We start from the raw sequence: 24,199 nt of genomic DNA, 5'->3' as shown, positions 1-24,199 counted from the left end.
TGCTTCAGCCACTGAGAGGACAAAAATGATGGGGCCCTCAGGGGTGGGGGAGGAGCAGAGGGAGGTGTAGGAAGGCTCCCAGACAGTGAAACACATGAAATACTAAATAAGGAAAAAAGCCTTTAGAAAAGCAAAACCCAGAACTCAGCAACCTCTCTCCCCAAACAGGCTGTAAGAAAAGACACAAAGGAAAGCCCCAAGGAGTTAGACCCAGAGTGGGTTTCAAGACGTTCAGACAACACTCAGAGGTAAGGGATGGGAAGGAGAAAACAGAAAAGTGGAAAGGAAAAGTGTTTCCCCTAGAGGAAATAGTTTCCTATTGTCAGAGCTCAGGGGTTCCCAAATCTTCCCTACTAGTGAAACATTAAGTAGCATCTCAGCTTTCATCTTCCTCATTAACTGAGGCAGAAATTCTCTCTCCTGCTTAACTCTTCAAATCACAAGGTCATATATTTAGAGGTGGAAGGGACCTCAGGAGACCGTCCATTCCAACCCCCTAACTTTACACAGGATGAACCTGAAGTCCAAAGAATCAGCCATAAGCCCTAGATCTAGAACTGAAAGGAACCTCCGAGGCCATCCAGCCCAATACCCTAATTTTACAGATGAGGAAACTGAGGCTTCAGAAGGAGGTGAAGTGACTTGCCTAAGGTCACATAGAGAGTGAGAGAGCTAGGATTTGAATCTACATCCTTGACTCCAAATTCAGTGAATCACATTGATCACATTGTCTCCCCCAAATCCTATGGAACTCTTTTTTTTTTTTTTGGCAGGGCAATGAGGGTTAAGTGACTTGACCAGGGTCACACAGCTAGTGTCTGAGGCCATATTTGAACTCAGGTCCTCCTGAATCCAGGGGCAGTGCTTTATCCACTGTGCCACCTAGCCGCCCCGTATGGAACTCTATAGCCTTCATATAGCACACATATTCTCTTGCATTACAGTTCTTTGTAAATTGTTATACATTATAGTTATTGTATACTTATTTTTATCATTCTAATCAGATTATAAGCTCCTGATAAACAATCTTAGTGCTTTGCCTCTGAGGCTACCCCCAATTTATCCTGTCTCTTCCTGTCATCTCTGTGTCTCTGCATCCATCTCTGTCTTTGTCTATATGTACAAAGGCTATACAGACACGTTTGTTTATTTAGATATCCACAGTCTTTGTACATAATTGTTTGCATGTTCCATATCCCATTAGACTGTGAGCTCTTTGAAAAGCAAGGACTGCTTTTTGGGTTTTTTTGTTTTTTGGTGTGCATTTTTTTTTCTTTTGTTCTTTTCTTTGTGTTCTCAGTACTTAGCACAGCCTCTGCCACATTTTAGGTATTTAATAAATGGGAGTTGACTGACAAGGGGTAGGTAAGAGTTAGGTTCAGTTGTCTCAGGGTCTCACAACCTTAAACTTGGACACATGTAAGAGAATGGGTTGCTGTCAAGAATGCAATGACTACTACTCTTGTGACAATCACCACTGCCCAGGCCTTTGGTGCACGCATCTAAAACTTCAAGAAGCTTATGGAACAACCTAATAAGCAAAACTTTCCCCAGGGCCACAGAAAATACAGGGAACTTGAACAGGGTCACACAGGAAAAGCCATCCAAGTAACCAGTCTCCCTGGAGTTGTACAGTTTAGCTACAAACAGGTTTCACCACACACTCTCTTCTTCCTTCTAAAACATACAACCCCAACACCATATTATAAAAGACCAGCCTAAATGCCAGTCCAAAGGACAGAGCTATCCTGCTTTTAGCTGCTATCTACAGGCAAACTCAGCTGGGACAGACACGCATATGCACACACACACACACACACACACACACACACACACTTATCCACAGAGATCCTACTGCTGATAATTATGATAATTTTACAGATGAGGAAACTGTAACCCAATGGGCCTAAGTGCTTTAATCAAGATCAGTTAAGCAGATCTGAGTTCAAATCTTGCCTCAGTTACCTAGTATCTGTCTGACCCTGGGCAAGAAGTCATTTTAACCTCTCTCAAGCTTAATAATTTGTTCTCAAAGTTCCAACCTCCAGAAGCCTCATCCAGTGGCTTGGCATAATGGGAATTTACCTGGCCTGCTAAGCAGAAATTGAATAGCCCTGCCTAATACCTGTAATGGCTGTCATGATGACAACTTGCAGAAAAAAGATAGGAAAGAAGTTCCAGTGTTCATGATTGTTGGAAAGAAAATCATATATCACCCTACCCCAGGTTTGGGGGGGAAGGGGAAGTACTCACTAGTTCAAAAAACACTTATCACATTATATATACATACACATTTATGTATGTGTATGCACAGGCATACACATGTATGTATGTATGTATATGGCATTGTGCTAACTGTGGTAGAAGCCAAATATGCCTGCACAGAATGAATGAATAATTATTTATCATTAATTCATTATTTTTATTGGGTGTTTCCATGTGCTCAGCAGTGTGTTAAACAATGGGAACACAAATCAAAGAAAACGAGACAAGCCCTGTCCTCAAGGAGCTCACATTCTCATAGAGGAAGACCACATATAACTGGGAGCTAGAAAGAGCAATGGAAGTAGAAGTGCATTAGCTTTGGAAATGGCCAAGAAGTAAAAGCCTCCTGGGTAAGATAAGGCAAAAACTCATCTATCAGAGCCTAGAGGGTTCCAGAGACCATCCAAGGTTCCAAGCTACTTGATTTTAAGCTACTTGAGGATAAGGATGATACTTTATTTAAACTTGGTTATCAAACTTAATTAATTAATTGAGTTATCATTGTACAAAACAGAAAACACAGTTAATGCACTGCTCTGATCATATTGCTCCACTGCTGGACAAAACCTTCATTGCCTACTAGAAAAAAATACAAACTCCTTAAAATGGCATTCAAAGCCTTTCAACCTATCTTTCAGATTTAATTTAATCCAGCTTTTTATGCATTTTGCCTTCCAAACTGAACCACTCACTGCTTCCCTATCAATTCTGCTCTCTCCCACTACTTCTGCATATTTGCACAAAGTTTCCCTCACTTCATTGACTGATTTCTCATCCCAGCCTCTGAAATATTTCCTCTTTTCAGGAGCTTGTACTCAGGGACTCACTTGTCCATGAGGCTTTCTCTTATACTTCCATCTAGGAGTGATCTTAAAAATTTCAAGCAACACGACACTCTGTATTTCCTATGCACTTAACAACACTGTAACTTTTATTATGGCTACTTGTCTTCATATTTTATCCTTCTATTAGACTTGGATTGATATAAGTCCCTTAAGGGTAGGAATTGTATCATTTTTCATGTTTTTATTGTCTAATATTATGCTTAGAACATAGTATAATATAGGCAACTAGGTGGCACTGTATACTGGGTCTGAAGTCAGGAAGACCTGAGTTCAAATCCAGCCTTAGATACCTAATAGTTATTTGAAGCTGGGAAAGTTACTTAACCCTATTTGTATCATTTCCTCATTTGTAAAATAAAGATAACAATAGTGCCTACCTCACAGGGTTGTTGTGAGAATTTAATAAGATAATGTGTTAAGGCCACTGTAGGTGCTATATAAAGGCTTATTCCTTTTCCCTAGTATGCACTTAATAAGTGTCAAATAACACTATTGCAGGAGGGGAGAAGAGAGACTGGACCTGGGACTGCATAAGGGAAGACCCTCTTCAGTATGGAAATTTCCCCTACTAATGCAGAGCTGTAACTCTTTTGAAGTCATCTACAATCTTAATGAGTTACTTTGGACACTTAAAGGTTAAGTTACTTGCCCAAGGTCATATAGCTCATTTTAGCCAAAAGTACAACTCAACCCAGATATTCCTGACTCCAAGGCTTGCCTTTTTTCCCACTATGCCACACTTTGCCCCATTATCCATTACATAATTATTTTTTAAAATAAATATTGCTAAGCGAGTGTGTTATGCTTCTCAGTAACATTAAAGTCAGGTCTAGGGTCTCTGTCATCACTTTAACATTCTTTTCCCTACAGGATTTCATGCTTTATGTATCAACAAGTAACCAAACAACTTGCTTTTCTCTGGCCACAATAACACTGTTGGTTACCAGGCTCCAATGAGACAATAACTTTTTATCCATACAACTTCTACTCTTCCCCACACCCATGCATCTATCACACAATAATCATTTTCTCCTCTTATCCCTTCCATCCCAGAAAGGTGGACAGTTTGCTGATAAAGTAACAAAAACCTTAGGGCACTTATCACCTTTATTGACTATTAATTCCGCAAACATTAAGCACTGATTAGCTCATTTATTTATTTTTTTTTTTACGGGGCAATGGGGGTTAAGTGACTTGCCCAGGGCCACACAGCTAGTACGTGTCAAGTGTCTGAGGACAGATTTGAACTCAGGTACTCCTGAATCCAGGGCCAGTGCTTTATCCACTGCACCACCTAGCTGCCCCTTCCCTTTTTTTTGATTAGTTTATTAATAAGCAGAGCACTATGCTGGACCATACAGGGAATCCTAAGAAATGAAATCATATTATTAATGATGATGAACAACTAGCATTTAAATAGCACTTTGAGGTTTGCAATGCTCTTTATAAATATCATCTCACTTTATACTGATCACAACATAAGAGGAGTAAATGTTATTATTACACCCATTTCACAGATGAGGAAACTAAGGTCACACAGGTAGTAAGCATTTGAGACTGGATTTGAACTCATCTATTTCTGACTCTAGGTCCATCGTTCCACTGTATCAACTAGCTACCTTCAATGTCTACAACTTCAAAATGATTATAATCTAGTATGGAGCTATATATAAAAACATGTACATGTGTGGCAATTGGCATATGAGTGGTATAAGCTAAGTGTTTTAAGAGGATGGAAAGATCACTCTGGTCTGGCATGATCAAGGCAACCTTCTTTGGGGAATGGTCAAATTTTGAAAGGGCTAAATAGAGGAAGTGGAATAGAAGGAGAAAACATTCCAAACAGTGATAACAGCGTAAAACAACCACTTGTCACACTTACATAGCACTTTCGCCTCCACAAAGTGCATCATACCCATTCTCTCATTTGTTCTACACATCAATTCCAGGAGGTAGATTAATGGTTTCTGAGGAGGTCCCTTTTCAACTCCAAAATTCTATGACTATGCATCTGGTATCATACAGACATAGCTAAAGATTTGTTACGGATGGGGATTTCATTACATACTTGGAATTTCATTCTGGGCATAAAAATGTGTTTCTGTTGCATTACTAATATAATGGAACTTCATTTGTACACAATATCTTGTCCTTTTAGTCTTTAAAGACTTACTCTAACATTGACATTTGCCTGCAGGTCACAGCTTCATGACCACCATTAAAATAAATCTAGAAAATAAATCCAGAGTAAGGAAAATAATAGAATCCAAAGCCAGATGGGACCTTAGAGATCATGTTGTCCAATCCTCTGATTTTCTAGATGGGGAATTGCCACCCATATTGATTTAGGAGGAATTGTCACATCAAAATTTGTGAAATCATGTTTGTCATTTCAGAGACCAAATGCCTTCATTTGCTGCCATATACTTTCAGGTTTTTTTTTTTAATAGAACATTAGAAAGTGGGCTGACCACACAAGTACATCAGGAACCACTATGGGGACCACTCACTTTTGTCAATAAGAGATTAAGGAAGCCAAAGAATGGGAAAAAGTAACAAACTTTTTACAAACAAAATAAAATAATAGTCAGGAAGGTGTGAAAGCAGGGGCAATTGGGTTATCTGATTTTCATATAAAAGAAAATAAGTTCTAGATCCACAGATACAAGATCATGTGTGAATGAAAGGAATTACCCTACCAAACTTAATGGGAGGCCAAGCCTTCAGTAAACTACTATGCAGAATTCATTTCATGCTTGTCTCCTTGGGTAAAAGCCCTGATAAAATTGTTACTCGAAGATAAAAGACCTAGGATAGTCAGTGACATGTTTTGAGCCATCTCCTACAGTCCAGCAAGGACAATCACCTTGAAGAAAGATGTGGCCCTTTCCTGTCTTAACTGGATGCTAAGAGGTTAAACAAATTGATCTATGCTTAAACAAATTCATCCACGTACCTCTCCACCCCTTGAGTAAATGTTACCAGTGGGGAGGAAAAATGTATCCCTAATTACATTAGTTTCAGCATATACCCACAGATCACGGGTCTGTGCATTGATAAAAGTGGCCATGCCAATGGACATGACCAAACTAAAACTGATATCCTTCCAGAAACAGTCTTTCAGGAACCCCAATTGGCTCTAATGATGTCCCCTCTGATCATATTTCTCTTAGCACTCCAATATTTGACTCTTCACAGCTCAAGAAATCTGTGTTTGCTTTCTAGAGTTCTTGGATCATGTTTGTATCTGGACCATGTAGCAGGTTATATCTAAGTCCTGGCTCTCTATAGGCTTTTTGGGTTGCTGATCGAGTAATTCACTTTTATTTAGTATCACCACCATGGAATGGCAGACATAGAAGGGACATTTGGAAATCACCTAGCCCAACCCCATCATTTTATAGCTTCGCCAACTGAAGGCCATAGAGATGAGGTGATTCACCTAAGAGCACACACCTAGGTAGTGGTAGAAAAGGTAGAAGAACCAGAGGCCTCTTGATTCTCAGGTTCCTTTCAACCTCAGAACCTATGAGCTTTTATTATTATTGTTATTGTTATTATTATTATTATTTTGAGGGGGGCAGGACAATGGGGGTTAAATGACTTGCCCAGAGTCACACAGCTAGACAAGTGTCTGAGGCTGGATTTGAACTTAGGTCCTCCTGAATCCAGGGCTGGTGTTTTATTCACCTAAGCTGTCTCAAGGCCTCTTGATTCTCAAGGCCATTGCTCTTTCCACTCTACCACACTGCCTCCTGCTGGCATGGAGAACCACAGCTAAAATCTGTAGTCATGGCCATTTATACTCTGAAAACCTGATAAAGCTTCCATTAGTAAATTCAGCTAAACAGTGTTTTGTGGAATTAAATTATATCTATATTGATAATAAAGAATAACAATGTGTAAACCACTCGAATAATGTAGACTACTGTTCATTATATGCTAGTAAGGATTTTTAACTTAAAAAATGAATCCCTAAGGATATGAAGATTTCAAAGGGATTTTTAAATGTATCTGAAAAAAAGGACAGGAAATATTTTTTTTAAAGATACCTTTAATTACATTCAGGAAAAAGGGACAGAGGATGCTAAAAATCATAGTGTTTTACAAATATTCCTGGAGCTTCATTTATAGAAGCAGAATGTTAAGAGTGAAAGAAGTTCTCCTTTGACTGTACTCTGTATAGGTCAGGCCACATTTAGCATATAATTTCCAATGCTGTGTGCTATATTTGAGAGGTGTACCTACAAGCTAATGGGCATCTCAAGGTGGGAGAGCAGAAGGTAAGAATTTAAGAAATAATGTCATGGTCTCCCAGTAGAAGTCTTCAGATATTTGAAAAGTTATCATGAGAGAGAGGGACTTGACTTATTCTGCTTAGTGCCAGAGGGAAACACTAGGAATCAGCAGAAGTCAATGGGGGAGGGGAAGGATTTCAGCTCAATATAAGGAAAACCTCCCTAACAATGCTGTTAAAAAAAGAAACCCAACCCTTTCCTTGGGAAAAGTTCTACAAAGTGGGGAGCCTGAGGACAAGTAGTAAGTGATCAACCATGACAGTGTGGGGAAATGGTTTGCATCTCACCCTCCCTCTATAACTAATTGTGGATGTATCTCCAACACAATCACACCAACCCCTTTCACTCATTATAGCTCAAAATTCTCTGACTACTTTCCCTTATCCCTAGCAATTGTCCTCTCAGGGTAGTTATAACCTATCAGGTCCCAGGTACCAGCAGCAGTTGCACAGGCAAAATTCACCCCTGGGTCCACCCTGAAATCTCTACCCCCTGCTCCCCAGGGACCTGCCCACCAGATCTCTTCCTGGTTATAATAGGAGTCCAGGGTAATGGCTGGTGAGTAGAAGAGTCACACTTCTCATATCTCAATGGAAAAAAGTGAGAAGAACAGGATAAGCAGGAATAGATGAGTTATAATTGGTATTACAGATGCCAATCATACTCCATTCTCTTTTCTCCCCAAACCCAACCCTCTTCTAAATGTCTCTGTTTCTTGCAGTGTACCATCCTTGCAGTTTCCCAGGTTATCAACCTCATTCTCCTAAGATTTCTCACCCCCTATGCATAAAGTCTACCACTTCTAGCTACAAACAGATTTCCAGCTTTCTTGGGTGAGAAAATGAGACAAATCTTCCTCTGACCTTATACCTTCTGTCTCCTTGTGGGCACAGTGTGTCCCCTGAGAGAAGGTGGCAAGAGGCCAGACCAAGCAACTCCCATCTGACCCAAAGCAAAATTTCCATCTGCGCTAGCACTAAGCAATTTCCACCTCTTGCTGCCTGCCCAATCTACCAAATGGGATATGAAGAATCTCCTGTCCAATAGGAGCAACCTTGCCTTTAACCTCAGGTCTTCCATCTTCTACTGCACCTGTCCCTTGAGGGAAGAGGAAGGGGAAAGTTGGTCAGGAGTGGTATTTCTTTCCGCCCCTCTCCCATTTGAATCTCATATAACTGATTTCTCCCAAAATCTTCTCCTTTATCCCATCTCACACGATGAAGTAGCCTTCCTCATATTCTCTCCCTACCTGCTAAAGCAATCCTATCCCTTTCCATCTCCTCCAATAGATTATCCCCTCTCTCATTCCTACTCTATCACTCATTTTCACACTCTCCCTTATCTACTGGCTTATTCCCTACCACCTACAAATCCATGTACAAACTACATGCCTATGTCTTCCACAATCTGAAAAGCATCCACTACTGCCCCCACTATCATTCTACGTCTCCTTTACCCTTTGTGTCTAAACCCCTTGAAAAGCCAGCTACCATAAGTGACCCCACTTTCTTCTCCCTCTCTTCTTAACCCCTAAAAATCCAGCTTCCAGCCTTTATCATTCCACTGGAATTATTTTCTCCAAACTTACCAATGATCACTTAGTTGTCAAATCCAGTGGTCTTTTTGAGTTCTTGACTGAGGAATTCACCTTTAATTAGTATCAGCACCATGGAATGACAGATGTAGAAGGGACTTTTGGAAATCACCCAGCCCAACCCCATCATCCTCATTCTCCTTGCCCTGTCTGCAACTTTGATAGTGTTGATCACCCTCTCTTCCTTGATACTCTCTTCACTTTAGGTTTTCAAAACATCACTCTTGTTTCTCCTTCCTATCTAAGCACTCTTTCTCAGTCTCCTTTGCCAGATCCTCATCCACCCTCTCTAACTAGAGGTATCCCACAGAGTTCTATGTTGGGTCCTCTTCTTCTCCCTGTATACTACTTCATTTAGTGATCTCATTAGCTCCCATTAATATAATTACTTATGCTAATGATCCTTAAATCTACCCAGCTGCCCCAGTCTCTGGGTTGACATCCAGCTTCCTTTCAGTTATGTTGAACTGTATGCCCATTAGACAACTTTACACATGTACAAAACAGAACTCATTATCTTTCCCCCTAAAACTTCCCTCCACTCCTAATCACCTATTACTGTTGAGGGCAACATGATCCTTCTAGTTGATCAGGCTTGCAACCTAGATGAGAGGCTTGACTCCTCACTATCTCTCATGCCTACATCCAACCTGTTATCAAGGCTTATTGATTTCTTCTTGCAACATCTCTCAGATATGCTTCTCTCCTCTCATACTGCCACCACTCTGGGGCAGGCCCTCATCACCTCCCTCCTAGACTGTTACAATAACCTGCTAGTGGATCTGCCTGCCTCCAGTCTCTCCTCACTCCAATCCATCAAAACCAAAGTCACTAAAGTGATTTTCCTAAAGAGAAGGGTTTTGGTTTGGGGAAGGGAGGAGTAAAGAGAGAGGAGTAAATATGTCTGTGTTTCAAACAATACAAGGCACAAACACCTAGTACTGATGTTTTTAAGGTAATGTAAAAAGATTTGGAAGAAAATAAAACTTAATGATTATTACCTTGAATGTTAATGACTTAAACTTTCACATAGAAAGTATAAAAAGAAACTGAAAATAAAGCCCAGCAATTTTTACAATATACAAGAACGAAATTTAAGTAATAAAGGCATATTAAAAATAAGACATATAACCAAAATAAAATTTATTCAATTTCACATAAATCCAAGGAAGTAAACCAAAAAAAACAAAAACAACAACATGATTTTGGATTAGACAACATTAAAAACTAGACACTATCAAGAAGGCTAAAATATGGGACCTATATTATGTGTAAAATCGTGGCTAACAAAACAATATTTTTGTTAAATATGTATGTATTAAGTACAATGGCATCTAAAAGGTATATAAAAAGATAAATTAAATTTAAAATATTTTGACAATAATAATTATTGTAGTTTGACAATACAATACCCTTTCATACAATGATAAATCAACACAAAACTAAAGAATGAAATTATGGCTACGAATGAAATGTTGGAAAAACTAGATCTGACACAGGATAAATTTGTAAAACTGAAAGAGTATTCTTACTCAAATGTCACCTTGACAAAAAGAAATCATATTTTAGGATAAAAAAGGCATACAAATAAATGGGAAAAGCCCAGAAACTAAAGTCATCCTTTGTAGGCTATCGAAAATAAAAATTGTCCTAATTAAGGAGAATATGAATATGTAATGAAGAATAACAATATCCCAAATAATTAATCAAAAACACATTACAGAAATAATTATATTTAATAAATAAAATAATGGTAAAGACAATGTATCAAATTGCACTTGATTCTCATTTTTCACAGATTCCATATTTGTGAATTCACCCGTTCACTAAAATTTCTTTGTAACACCAAAATTCAGTTTGTAGCACTGTCATGGTCAGTCATAAGATATGCACAGAGTGGCAAAAAATGGAGTCACCTCAGGTGTTTGTTCCCAACTGAGGTCAAACAAGGTGATGCTCTGCTCTCTTGTTTCAGCTTCCACACTATAAACAAGTGTCCACTTCATGGTCTATCTAGTGCCACAATTTTTGCATTTTGGCGTTCTTTGTTGGTGATTTCAGTGTTTAAAATGCCTCCCCACCCCCAAGCATAGTGCTGAAGTGTGGTCTAGTGTTCCTAAGCACAAAGAAGTTTATGAATTGCCTGTCAGAGAAAATACATGTGTAAGAAAAACTTTGTTCAGGCATGAGTTATCGTGCTGTTGGCCATGAGTTCAATGTTAATGAATCAACAATATGGTACATTCAGAAAAAGGAAGAGGAAATTCACTGATGAACATGAGGTTGCTCCAGAAAATGCTAAAGTAAATGTTGTGACCAGAGGCTCATAAGAACCTAACCTTATATTTCCCCTAGGAGTAATGGTTCAGTATTCACTAATTCGGTGTTAGCAGCCACTTTATAGAACATAGCTACCAAATCATACACATTTACTGTATGCAGATAAAACAGTCCTTAAAGGAAAATTTCTTTCTGAACTTTCATATTAACCCCAAAGTGGAAAAGATAGACAATAAGTTGAACATAAAATTTTGTCATTTAGTCATGTCTGATTCTTCATAACCTCATTTTTGGAGTTTTCTTGGCAGAGATACTGGAGTGGTTTGCCATTTCCTTCTCCAACTCATTTTACAGATTAGGAAACTGAGACAACCAAGATTAAGTGACTTGCCCAGAGTCACAGGGGTAGCAAGTGTCTGAAGTCACATTCCAACTCAGGAAGATGAATCTTCCCGATTCCAGGTCTGATGTAACACTGTACCAACCAACTGCCTGAGGATACAATTTAGAAAGCTAAAATGAATCAACAAATTGGTAACTCCTACATAAACACAAAGGTACAAATTTTGAAAATGAAAAAGGAGAAAGGAAGAGCTTTTGCACAAACAAAATTAATGCATCTAGAATGCAATACAAAATAACAAGGAAATGAAGGTTGCCATTGATAAACAGTTATATTTTTAAATCATTAATCATCAAAAACTATGTCGTCGGTACCACATTAAATTAGATATTGTAAATATAAATTACATATTGTATGTGTGATATGTGCATATATTTATGTATGTTTGTATATATTACATAATTGAAGTAGATTAGGTAAGCAAGGCTTACAATTGTACATGAATATTCCATAAATAATCTATGGATTTAAATCCATGAAGGAGGGAATTTTAATTTGATAAATATTATTTGGAGAAAAGGAAATAATTTTTGCAGAAAATAGATATATACCAATATTTGAACCACATATGCCACATTTTATGCCAAGTGAATAACTTGGAGGAAAAGAAAGGAAATATAGAGATAGAAAAACAATACAACTATCTCTTACAACTTTGGAGTTGTGAAGGAATTCACATTTTGATATAGTTGAAAGAAATTAAGAGATAACTGAACATTTTGATTATACCAAAATTAAAACCTTTTGCACACAGAAAATCAGTGCAGCTTTGCAATAAATCTCTCCGCTAAAAGTCTGACGTGCAAAATATATTAAATTGACAATTTTTTAAATTAAATTTTGAATTATTCCTCAATACAAAGTGGCAAAAGGACATGGATTTTCCCAGAGAAATGCAAAGTATCAATGATCATGTGTAAAACTGTTCAAAAACCACATAATCAGAGAAATTCAAATTAGAACTCTAAGTTATCTTATACTCATCAAATTTTAAAAGATGGAAAGAAATAGGGATTCAACTTTTCAGGAGCTTAGACAGATATTAATCTACTGCTGGTAGAACTGTGAATTTGTTCAAATTCCAGAAAAAGAATATGGAATTATGCAAATATTATACTACCAGTTTGGTACCTCAAGGAGGTTAATAAGAGCAAGAAAAGAAAAAGCAATGTAGAGTTGTGGAAAGAACACTGGATTTTAAGTTTGATAACGTGTTTGAATTTTCTTCTTTTTTTGTTTTTTTGGTGGGGAAATGAGGGTTAACACAGGATCACACAGCTAGTACATGTCAACTTTCTGAAGTCAAATTTGAACTCAGGTCCTCCTGAATCCAGGGCCTGTGCTTTCTCCACTACACCACCTAGATGCCCCTGAATCTTGTTCTTTTTACTTAGTAGCTATGTGAATTTATACTAATCACTTTATTGCTTTGGGGATCAGTTTTTCATCCATAAAATGATGGAGTTGTACTAGATAATCTTTAAAATTCCTTTTATCTCTTATCAATGACTCTGTAACCCATGTTCTATATATCCAAAATATTCATAGCAATATTATATATATATATATGCAATAAGTAAAAACTATAAAATACTCACTGATTGTAAAATTGCAGAATGAATTCTGATAAATGAAAGCTATGAATTATTATTGCATCATAAGGAATAATGATTATGAATATTTAAGAGAAACATGGGAAGCTTCACATGAAATAATGTGGTAAAGAAAATGCTCCCAAAAGAATGATATATAAGGTGATACAATAATATAAATAAAGGCAAAATGAGGCAGCTAGATAACGCAGTGGATAGAACACTGGATCTGGAGCCAAGAAGACAAGAGTTCAAATATAGCCTCAGATATTTATTAGCTATGTAGCCCCTGGGCAAGTCATTTATTTGCTGTTTGTCCCAGTTTCCAACCATGACTGGTGCTTAATAAATGCTTGTTCTCCTCCCTCCCCTAGTACTTAACATTTAATAAAAACCAGGTCAAAATCAAAAGATAATGTTGGTACTAAATGATTAAAGAAAACATGTATCCCTAGGATTAAGAATAGGTAAGCAACAAAAATGTTTTAAAAACCAATTATATGAGGGGGCAGCTAGGTGGCGCAGTGGATAGAGCACCGGCCCTGGATTCAGGAGGACCTGAGTTCAAATCCGACCTCAGACCCTTGACACTTACTAGCTGTGTGACCCTTGGAAAGTCACTTAACCCCAATTGCCTCACCAAAAAAAAGCAACCCCCAAACCCAAAATCAATTATATGTACTAGAGTATCAATTGTGATCACTTCAGTAGGCATTTTGCTCAACTATTTTTGGGAAAATGTATTTTGTAAAGGCTCAGCTGAACCTCGTCTTCTGACCCCATGTTTTGTATTATTTCAATTAGTTAAAGATCCCAGGGAAAGAAAAGAAGAGGACACAAATCATTCTTATCTTACTCCTCCATTTGTTGTTTGGTAGCCATATGCATGCCAAGCAGATTTGTTTTAGATTCATTCATAGCCCTGAAAGTCACTGAGAGTCCTTGGGCCTCTCGTGTAAAATAAGGAAATTTTATATACACCAAAATAGTTATAACATTACTTTTTGTGACAGTAAAAACCTAGAGACAAAGTGGCATTTTGGCAAATGAATATAAAATAATATTATTATAGTATAATTAATAAGGGATATGAGGAATTCTAAAAATTATAGGAAGAATTATATGAACTGACACAGAACAAAGAAAGTAGAACCAGGGGATGAATATGCCTAAGAACTTGTTTAATCATTCAGTCATACCTGACTCTGTGACCCCCTTTGAAGTTTTCTTGGCAACTAGGTGGTTTGCTTTTTTCTTCCCCAGCTTATTTTATAGGTGAGGAAACTGAGGCAAGCAGCATTAAGTGACTTTCCCATGGTCACACACCTAGTAAGTGTCAACTCAGGAAGAAGAGTTCTCCTGACTTCAGGCCTAGCACTCTATCTACTGTATCACCTAGCTATACCTAAGGACTACAAAAATGTAAATTAAAACAAGTAATAAAAGGCATGTGAACTCTGATAAATTGCAAAGACCAATCTTTTTGTTTCTTTGTTTTTTGCGAGGGGCAATGGGTGTTAAGTGACTTGCCCAGGGTCACGCAGCTAGTAAGGGTCAAGTGTCTGAGGCAGGATTTGAAATCAGGTCCTCCTGAATCCAGGGCTGGTGCTTTATCCACTGCACCACCTAGCTGCCCCGCAAAGACCAATCTTAATCCTACACAAATATACTTTCTTCCTATCAGTACAGAAGTGGAGGAAAGAAGGGGAAGGTTATGGGAAAGGTCATTTTACTGAACATTTTTCTTTATCATTTTTCATGGGTATAAATGAATGATTCAATAAGAAAGTAGTTGTGAAGGGTGAAGAATGGGAAAATATGCCCAATATAAGAAGCAAAAGGAATCATAATTGTGTTTGAAATAAAATAAGGTGGTCAGGTTAGAGTATCTCTGAGGTCTCTCCTTATACCACTAAACAGCATATGATAAAACAATTCATAGTAGAATTGTAAAAACTGCTGAATTTGGAAGAAGCGAAAACCCGGGTTCAAAATCTTGCCTGTGGGGGCAGCTAGGTGGCGCAGTGGATAGAGCACCAGTCCTGGATTCAGGAGGACCTGAGTTCAAATCTGGCCTCAGACACTTAACACTTACTAGCTGTGTGACCCTGGGCAAGTCATTTAACCCCAACTACCTCACCCCACCAAAAAAATCTTGCCTGTGGCATTTAGTGTTTATTTGAATTTAGATAAATCACACAATGTCTTTGAACTTCAATTTCTTCATCTGTAAGGTAGGAATGTTGCTACTTCTCTACCTCATAGGTTTATTGTGAGAAAAGTGCTTTATCAATCTTAAAGCACTATATAAATGTGAACTATTTGTCTTCCAAATTAAAAACTTTTAAAGCTGTCTTAATAACTCCATCCTCAACTGTGCCTCTGACATGTAGCCCTCTAGAATACTCATGAAACTTACTGCAGACAGTGTAACCTTATACAGTAGCCCCCCAAAGGGGGAATAAACATCACTGGGTTGGAGTGGGTAGATGAATCTTGATTTTTACAAAAGCAAAAAAGACAAGGGAAATGTTAGAAGATTAGAATGCCTGGCTGAGGTCTTCCCACCAGTAATCCAACCCAACTGAAACTTGATTTCTTAGACTCACTAATAGACCACAATCCAAAATAACACCCACATAGAGAGAGGCATTGAAAGACAGGCGCATAAAAATATATACACGAGGGATTTTCATGCTGGTAAATATAAAAGAAAAGCCTGAGCTATGGGGGAAAAGAAAAAGCTTTTTCTAGCCCCTGTAAACCCCCCACATCAAGAAGACCCAGCAAGATAAGCCTACGTAAGCACTATCGTAGACTGAATCAAATGAGCGATGTATGTGAACATGCTTTGCAAATTTTATGATATGACACATGGTAAGGTATTATCTTTCTTCTTCTAACTACCAGTATTGAGACCATTAGGACAGAGATAAAAGTAAATGAGAGAATGTAGAAGTACTCAATTCTTACTTTACTTCTGTTTCCCCTATCAAAAAGATATTTTTTATGGGAAAGATAAGATAAAAAATGGTAATATGCAATTGAAATCCAAACAAGGATTTACCAAGAGAATACTCAGCTGCTTTTGATGAGTTAAAGCTTAGCTCCAAGCATGCAAGAATTTACCTATATGCCAGGTTTATTTATATATATATATATAACACAATAACAACAACTCGATAGCTATCCTATGATCCTGCTGAGCCACTATTATTAAGTAACTTTGAAAAAGTGTGGAGAATGGGAGAGGTGCAGCAGAAAAGGAGAAGAGCTAATATCTTGATTGGAGGGGGGGGGAGAGTAAAGTCTTCAGATTGTAAACCAGGAAAACTGACTTATCTTCCTGGCAAAATTCTCGAGATAATTTTATTAAATATTAAAATTATTAAATACAAAATTAAATATTAAATTAATTATTTTAAAGAGTAGCTTGTGGATATTTAGAAAAGAAAGCTAAAGTGGTCTTCATCTAGCATAACGGTTTCTAATTCCTTTTTGAACATGGCTACTAAACTGGTAGGTCATGGATTATTATATTAGAATTCGATTTTATTTGACAGTGTCTCAAGCTATACTTGTAGACAATATGGAGAATTATGGTCTAATATAGCCATGTAGATCTGGAAATGTTTTAAACTATCATTTTAGGAGAGGCTTCTCCCTATAGAGTGAAGGAAAATGTGTGGGCTTAATTTAAATCTATGAAGATCTGTGCGATAAACTATGGAGAAACCAGATAGAAAGAATGCAAGGAGAAATTTCTTTCTTGTTAGAACTGTCAACTGTTATTTTATGAAGAAATTTCATAAAGAGAACTTTATGAGGAGTCTAAAGAAATACTGTTGAGTGATGGCTTGACAGGATAGCATTGAAAGTTACACGATGAATTTATTATGTACTTAAAGAGAAAAGCAAGCTCTACATAATAGAGATTCATAGTTTCATGTGTGCAATCCCCTTCATATGTGTTACAATCTATATAGAAATTCTCATTTTCTTTGGTATATTTCAGAAAAAAATATTAAACATTTTTTTTTAAGACTAGTGACTTGAGAAAAGCTTAACAAGTTATTTTCCTGCCTGGACATAAGCTAGAGAAGTCAGAGAAGATTGTGATGTCTTCTTTGTGAAATCACTGTAAATTTCATTTTTCTAAGGGGAGTCTTTATTATCTTGGATGAAATAAATGATGGGGGACTATGTACTCAAAAATGAAGAGAAGCCATCTTCAGTTACAATGAAGATGTTAGGTAAATGGCTAAAATATTGTAAATAATTATGTCTGTTTTTATTATTGGCTATATTATTAATAAATTATATATTCAGTAACTTCTTTTATTAATCCTGAGAGATTAAGGAGATTATAGAGAAATGAGTAGCAACCGTTGGGGAAAGGAATTTCTCTGCATTTTTAAAAAAATAATATTTGATGAATGTGGGCTGCAGCTCTTGGTTCAGTTGATTAGTTGAGAGATATGATAAAGTTTTTTATTAATTAAGGAGGAAATACACGAACATGAGAATGAATCCTCCTGCCTTGTTACAGTTACAAAGAGGCTAAATTAGCATTGAAGTCAGGAAAAACTTCCTAACAGTAACCTAAAAAATGATATTTTAAAGTTCTTTTTGTTGTTGTCCATCCTTCATTTTTTTTCCATTTATTTAGAATTTTACTTTTTTTTTCTCAAATTACATGTAAAAACAAAAGTAACCTAAAAATTGAATGGATGGGAATGGTACCTTCTCACTAGAAGTCTTCAAGCATAGGCTAATGACTGACTACTTCTCAGGCAATCTATTGTGGTAATTCTTTTTCAGGTATGGGTAAGAGCAGATGGCTGCTAATGTCCCACTCCATTGCTAAAATTCTGTGATACCATGAAGCCTGGGGTGAGTTATGTCAGACACTAAACCCATATCTATAAGGAAATTCTGTACATAGCAAGCACTTAATAAATACATGAAGCAGCATAAAGCAATGCTTTAGAGGATCAGAGTTCAAATTTCCAATCTCTCATGACCTGTGGGGCCAAGGCACAATTCACTTACCTTCTCTAACTCTCATTTTCATTAGCTATGAAATGGGAAAATTGGACTAGATGACATAATAAGGTCCTTTCCCATTTAAATTATTATCCTATGGTCCTATTGACTAAATTTAGTTAGTAAGGTTCAGTCAAAACTACACTGTATTTGGTGTCCAAGAACCTAGGTTCAAAATCTGTTTCTCTTGGTAACTGCCTATGTGAATTTGGGCAGCCACTTCATGAATCTAGCTGTCAATTACTTTAACTATAAAATGGAGAATTTGAACTAGTTGACTGCCAATATACCTTTCAGGTTTAAATTATTTGAACTTGTCAATTCAAATAATGTTCATTATAGGATTTAGTGCTGGAAGGAGTATTAGAAATCATACAGTCTAAGAGCTTCGTGTCACAGATGAAAAAACAGAATCCTGGAGATGTGAAATTATCTGCTTAAATCTACCCCATGAATGGCAGCATCCCAAAACAAACAGGGAACTAAGAATAATTCATTCAACAAATGTTTATTAAGCTTTTACTATCAATCATCAATCATTTAACAACAACCTATCATGTGCAATGTACTATGCTAGGCATAGGGGAACATAAGTCATTCAACATATTTTTGATCAATAAAATACTCTCCTCCAGGAGTTTAACGATTTAGGAAAAAGAAAGAGGTAGAAAGAAATACCCCAAAAATCCACCTTTTCCACCTGCTCTCCACTTGAATTTCATTCATCCAAAGACAATTTTGTAACTGTTTCTGATCCAGGTACCACAGGGTACATCCTGTGATATCTTAAAAGGCCAAGTACAAATAGAAGAAACAGCAAAATCAACGGCTGCCTCGCTCTACTACCTCTCCTACATCCACAGAGCAGGATCTCGGTAGCCAGCTGGTGTAGGGGATAGGGTTGGGCCTGGAACAAGGAAAACTTGAATTCAAATCTGGCCTCAGACAATTACTAGCTATGTGACCTTGAGTAGATCACTTCACCTCTGTTTGCCTCTGTTTCCTCAACTATAAAATGGGGATAATAATTAGCACCTAGCTCCCAGAGTTGTTGTGAGGAGGGAAATGAGACAATGTCTGTAAAGTGTTTAGCTTAGTACATGGCACATATTAGGTGCTATACGAATACCAGCTATTATATTATTATTATATGGGGTATGCACTAATAACAGAAAATCCAGTTCAATTCAACAAATATTTATTAAGTGCCTATTATGTCCAAGGTCTTTAAAAAAAACAGAGATAAAAAGAAGAGAAATAATACTTCTTATCTTTAAGGAACTTACAATCTAATATAGGGCAATATGGCATGTATATAATACAAAGTAAAATATAACAAGGACAAAGGAGAGATCTAAACAAAACATTCTCATAACATCTGTCAAAAGAGAAATCAATTTCATTTGAAGTATTTGGGAATCGGGAAAGCTTTCATGAAGAAGGTAGCATTTCAAACAATTGAGGGATTTCAATAGGCAGAGAAGGAAGAATACATTTAAGGCATGGCGGGAGACCTGCAGGAAGAGAGAGGCAGAAGATGTCAAGATGAGATCAGGGAACAGCTAGTAGTCTAGTTTGTCTGGAATGTAGAGTATGTGTGAAAGGGAGTAATGTGAAATAAGTCTGGAGCCGGATTATGACGGGCCTTAAATGCCAAGCTAAGGAATTTCTGAGAGGGTTCAGAAGCCAAGTGCTCCGAAATTCAAGATCTGCTATGAGCATTATCATTTCACAAAATGACTAGCAAAAGTAGAAGCTTTGGTAGTCAAAATGGTCCATTGAAAAGCAGATACAAGCTTATTACTGTAAAGATACTATCCCAGTCTCTTAGCAAACACAACAATCTTGAAAATAAGACCAAATCCCATGTCTTCTGGTAAAACTTTCTTTCTCGGATTACTGTGGCTCAGTGATCTTCTCATCTTCCAAAGCAGGAATCAGCAAATAGGTTTCTGCCTATTTGTTTCTGTAGGGTGCAGGCATTTAATTTTTTTTAAAGGAAACTTTATTTAAAAACATAAGCCCATTCTTAGATCATGTACCATAAAGCAAACAAACAGATTGCTCAAGGAATTTTGCTAACCCCAGTTCTAAACTCCTATATATCTGTCATCTATACCAAAGATGTCAAACTCTCAGCTCAGTGTGAAACTGGATTAAATGTTATTAGGAAATGCTTAATAAAATATAATTATAATAAACATAAAACATAATGTTTAATAAAATGAAATATTACACAAATAATACTAATTTGTTGTTTTCCAAGTCAATACCCCACTTGCGCTTTCTATTCATGTTTAACACCACTGATCTATATCAATCATGTTTTCCTGGAAGCAGCAAAGTAGGAAAGAACACTAGATTTTGATTTCAAGGACTTGGTTTCAAATTGCAGCTCTTTCATGTACTACCTGTGTGACCTTGAGCAAATTGCTTTCCTTCTCTGGGCCTCATTTTCTTCATCTAGAAAATGAGATCTAAGTACATGATCCTGTGTATTAAATTAAAGTCTGTCTCTCTTTGGAGGAAGAAGCATGGCATGGTGGAATGAGGATTGGAGGCAGCCTGTCAATATACATTTATTAAACACCTACTATGTGCCAGTGTTACACTGGAATTGGGAAAACCTGAATTCAAATCTGGGCTCAGACAATTACTAATATTTAATTACTAATACTAAATCACAGCTGCACTATGCTAAGTGCTGGGGAAAAGATAGACTCTACTCTTAAAGAGTTAACTGTCTAACACAGGAGACAACATGCATACAGCTATATACAAATAAGCTATATACAGGATAAATTGGAAATAATCAATAGAAATAGTATTAAGAGGAAATGGGAAAAACCTCCTGTTGAAGGGAATTGGGGGAGGGGGGGCAGTAACAAGGAGGGAAAGACTTGAACCTAAGTTCTCATTCCTGCCTTTACATGAAAAGAGTTAGGTGAAGCTGGAAGAGGCTCTTCACCTCTGAATCTCTGTAAAAATGAAAATAATACTTATACAATAAATCAGCTTCATAGAGTTATTATGAGGAAAGCACTTCACAAACATTAGGTATATAATAAATGCCTTGCACTTAAATGGGTACTTTTATTAAGTACCCAGTGTTTCTTGAATTTACATCTATGTCTATGCAGCCAGTCTGTCTCCTCAATTAGACTGTAAGCTCCTGGTGGTCACAGATCATATATTACTGAATTCTGTATTCACCATAAGAACTAACAAGTGTCTTGAAAATAGTAATATTAAAGAAGAAAAAAGATTTAAGAAATCATTACGTCTTTAAAAACCATTTGGAAACAAAGAGATGCATTTTCAATGACTTCTCTTTGCAGAGTAAAAGAAAATCAAAAGGTTTTATTATTTTTAAAAAACCCTCCAAAATAAATAAGACCCAGATGTTTTTAGCATGATCTCTTGGACCAATTAATATGTGTGTGTGTGTGTGTGTGTGTGTGTGTGTGTGTGTTTTAACAATGGTGGAATAAGATTGCAGTACATTGAGGAAGAGGGACTCATTGGACAGAAGTGGACAGTAGATGGCAGTCTGTAACTGACTCAAAAATGGACATTCCCAGCATATGAGAGGAGGACACTGATGAGGAAAACTCAGCGGCAGCGATACTGTGATGGGGCATTGCTGAATGCACATCCCTTTAGTCTTCGGGTTATTGATTACGTTTTCTCTTTTGTTACAGTTCTATAGGATATACACATGTACATCTAGCCTTGTTCAGAGAATCTGCTAAACATACCAATTCTACTTAATATTCTTTTTCTCAGTAAATAACTCAAATTCAAAGGGAAACAGCCTCTCAGTCTCACTATTTTTTTCCTTTTCTGATTTTAACATGTGCATCTTGGGATCTCCATTCTCCACAGAGCATGAGTTTTTAGCTGTTTTATCAATAGATGGTAATAATAACAATAATGGCTATTTCTATTTATATGGTACTTATGGTAACAAAACATACCATCTCATCTGATCATTATGCAATCTCCTTCCCCCTGTCCATGAGGAAACCCAGGCTCGGGACTTCTTTAATGTTCCATAGGTAGTAAGTATGTAGTAGGCTGATGCTCAAATCCAGGTCTTCCAACATTAAGGCCAATGTTTTGTCCACTATATATGCCATACTCTCAGCCAGTCCCACTTAGGTCTAACTTACACTGCCATCTCTCCTAAACCTATAGTTACAATTAAAAACATGGGAAGCATAGTTTCTGGGTATTTTAATAATTTTATTAATAAGGCCAGTGGGTTATTAATAAAAGGAAGTCTATGATCAGCTCTCTCAGATCAAAGACCCTTCCCACTGTAAAAGGTTCATCACATAGCAATTAAATCTAATTGGTTGACATCATTCAAGTCTAACTAGTTGACATGACTAGAGGTGGTTTATATTAAAATAAAGTCCAGGAATGACATCAGAGACAAAATATAAGACCCCAGAATGCAACCCCCACCCCCGCCTCAAGCTGATCACGGCAAAATAGTTTCCTTATAGATGTGGTTTAATCTCACCAGTAATCATACTTAGGCTATCTAGACAAAAGGATCTATCGCCACCCAAGATTCTTTTCGTGACCTTGGGTCTGGTTAGACCCAGATTAATCTTACTTTCAAGAAAAACTTAGCCCTTGGGTAGAGGGGAAAAGGGCTAAGAAAGAAGGGGAGATCTCTGGGTCCCCCAATGTATTGATTATTTTTGTTTTGTTTTTGTGGGGTAATGAGGGTTAAGTGACTTGCCCAAGGTCACACAGCTAGTAAGTGTCAAGTGTCGGAGGTCAGATTTGAACTTGGGACCCCCTGAATCCAGGGCCAGTGCTTTATCCACTGTGACACCTAGCTGCCCCTATACTGATTATTAATACTTATTTCTCACACTATCCTCCATCCTCGCCATAATGTCCCATCACTCTACTTTCCTCTCTGCTTTCCTTTTTATTTTTCCTCCCTGCTTTCCTACACCATTACTCCTGCTCTGCTTACCTTCCTCCCTTAAAAATATTGACTCCTTAGTTAACTAGTTCCAATTTACATTTTTCTCTACCCGTAGGACTCTTGTCATCTGATGTAACCTCTAAACACTAACCCTGAACAAACACTCTCTTTGGAATTGGGGAGATGGAATTCAAATTCCTTCTCTGATGCTAACTAGCCATGTGATCTTGGTCCCTGTCACTTCAACTCCGTGGTTCTAAACTTCCTAAGCTGTAAAATGAGATGGTTGGACTAGATTATCTCTAAGGTTCCTTCTCAGAGCTAGATCTCTGAAATCTTGGTCTTCACCAATGCTGCAACCATGCTGCAGAACACCAAAGGAAGTTAACAACTGAGCTGACCAGGTCCACTACAAATGCCTTTTCCATTTTCCACTGGGCCCATCAATCGTGGTATTCTTCCCTGATTGACTGTCTACCATATTCCTTACAGCAGCCATTCCAAACCTTTTCTTCTCAAGCCACCTTCAACCTCTCTCTCTGTAGAAGCCTCACCACCTCCCACTTCTCTCTCCTAGTTTATCCCACTCTCTGACTAAAAGGTGCCCTTTCCTATCAATATCAATGTTTCTCATTCAGTCAATACCACCCTCCCCCCATCTCCCTTGGAAGTTTACCCATTTAATTATTCTCTCTCTCTTCCTAATTTTTCATTTCTCCTTATCCACTAGATCCTTTCCTGCTACTTACAAACAAGCCTAGCTCTTCTCTATTAAAATAAATAAATAAAACCCTATACTTGATCCTGCCATTCCTTCAAGCTCTCATCCTCCTTCTCTTCTCCCTTCAACAGTCAAACTCCTAGAAAAAGCTATTGCCTCTATTTTCTAATCCTCTTGGAATTTGGCTTCTATCCCCACCACTCTAAA

General features: G+C 37.4%; 1 protein-coding gene across 2 annotated transcripts in view; it reads right to left on the bottom strand.

The window, feature by feature from the left end:
* NTF3 (neurotrophin 3) overlaps positions 1-24,199 on the bottom strand; it is a 151,968-nt gene that overhangs the window by 112,344 nt on the left and 15,425 nt on the right. The window lies entirely within an intron of this gene.

Source organism: Dromiciops gliroides, chromosome 5, assembly GCF_019393635.1.
Source record: "Dromiciops gliroides isolate mDroGli1 chromosome 5, mDroGli1.pri, whole genome shotgun sequence".
Classification (NCBI taxonomy): domain Eukaryota; kingdom Metazoa; phylum Chordata; class Mammalia; order Microbiotheria; family Microbiotheriidae; genus Dromiciops; species Dromiciops gliroides.
This window is presented reverse-complemented; position numbering and strand designations above follow the sequence as displayed.